We start from the raw sequence: 2,284 nt of genomic DNA on the forward strand, positions 1-2,284 counted from the left end.
TTGTTCCTTCCTTAGGGCTGCCGAAATTCATGGTAGACATACACACAAATTTGGTTCATTTAATTCACAAATTCATGTTGATTTCAAGTCCCTAACATGGAAAATAAGAGTTTTAAGTAGATAGGTGCACTAACCTCTTGTAGGGCAGATTTTTCCAAGCTCAAACTTCACTTTCTTTCCTTTTCTAGGCTGCCAAACACTTTCCCAAGATGAGTGGACAAGTTTTAATGAAAGGGGTTTAACAAAGAGAGAAATGAAGCTTTTTTGTGGTGTTAATGGAGGTTTTGGGCATGGCTTGGTTTTGGCTGGTTGGGAGGATGAAGATGGCTGCTGTGTTTTCTTTAATTTTTTTTGTCATATTTATCTCTTTTTATTAGTTAGTTAAATGGTTGTTTGAATGCAATTGGTGGTAGCTTTTAATGACATCACCTTATGTTATAAATAAGCCTTTTTTTCTCATTTTCTTTTCTTTTCTTCTCTACTTATTTTCAATTTAATTTTTAGTAATGTTTATTTATATTTTATGTCATAATAATTATTTACTCAACTGGACAAGTCGGCCAAAAATCGTCTCTGAAGACGAAATGACCAAAATGCCCTCCGTTTGGCTTAACGGGTCAAAATTGTCTGTACCGATTGAAAAACTTTTTTAAATATTTTCTTGGCATTCTAATGCCATAGGAACCTCAATGACCCTTCTCTGGAGTCTCAAAAAATATTTTATGAATTTTCTCCCGGGTCTAGGGCTCCTAGTTGCGAGAACCGCAACTTCCCTCTGGGTTACCCATCGCTTGGGCACCGGCTCATTTAACTTGGTTGTATTTTATTTCTAAAATTTTTCCTTAATTTTTCTTATACTTATTTGAGTTATTTATGACTCCTCACTCTAGTCTAATTATTTTTCCAGACATTCTAGCTGTCCGAACCTACACCGGTCATCGGAACAGTAGAATGTGCGTAATTGCTACAGTGAGGGTGTTACAATTCTTCCCCTCTAATTTAAATTTCGTCCTCGAAATTTACTGGGTGTTTTGGATTCTAAGATAATTCTTTTACCTTTCTATTGCTCCCTCTGTCTACTTCTTTTATATATATGGTACTATTTAGTTTTTTTGAATCTATCATTATACACTTAGGCATATCATAAAGGAAATACTTTACCTCAAATTCACATCTGGGGCTTCTTGTTCCTCTCCGGCTTGGGTGACATTTGAAAGTGGTGTTACTATTGTACTTGGTCCTTCCACGACCTGCATGCAGTGCATGGTAAATTCCTCTTAGGACAATCTTTCAGACGATGGTCTATGGCCCCACATCTATAATAAGCTCCAGTCAATCCCCTACATTCACCTTTATGCCACTTGTTACAATGGCCACATTTTCTTGCTAGTCCTGTCGCACTCACTACTAGTGTTTCTGGTTGATCTCTTCTGGGTATAGGCCTGGGTCTAGATCTCCTACTTTGATCAGATGTCTGACTTAACTGTTCTCTCAGCCTCTTATTACTAGACTGTCCAAATTTCCTCTTTTGCTGATCACCACTCCTCTTCTGTTCCTCTTCATGAACACAACTAATATATTTCTTTCTGAACTCTATCAGAAAGAATTCCCAAGTTACGTCGGCTGGTGGCACTACCTTGGTTACAACATCCCACCACCGATATGCAGCTTCTTGTAACAATGAAACTGCACACTCCAAACTTTGTTCTGGTGTGCAATGGAGCTACTGCAAGACTCTTTCAGTCCTTTCTAACCAATACTCAGCCGCTGAAGAATCTTCTTCCTTTCTACCATTAAAATCTACAGCTCCATACTTCCTAATTTTTCCTAGAGGTGATTTATGCTGAGACAGTGGTGGAATAACCCCAATCATCTGTCGATAAAATTCAGTCATCTGCTCAAACAAGGCCTGTTGGGGTTGTACAGGCACCTCTTGCACTGGTGGAGCAGGATCTCCCCGATTTTCAATATCACTCCCAGTCAGAATACGGCTTACTACTTCTTTTTCTACTGCCCTCTGCGATTCTGAGTCCATACCTTAACCTAAAATAACCAAGAAAATAGATCTGCATTAGTGTCACCTCAACTCATATGAATGCAATGCATGTTATGCACACAATCTTATTCTATCTATCTATGCCTAGGAACGCCTAAACCGTGCTCTGATACCAATAAATGTAACACCCCTCACCCGACTATAGTGTAGACGAGCAAGGCGTGCTACATTCGGTGCTGGAGCACCCTAACTTACCTCACTTTATTTCTTTAAAAATTTTGTTCTCAT

The sequence above is a fragment of the Hevea brasiliensis genome, chromosome 8 (assembly GCF_030052815.1).
Source record: "Hevea brasiliensis isolate MT/VB/25A 57/8 chromosome 8, ASM3005281v1, whole genome shotgun sequence".
NCBI classification, from domain to species: Eukaryota; Viridiplantae; Streptophyta; class Magnoliopsida; order Malpighiales; family Euphorbiaceae; genus Hevea; species Hevea brasiliensis.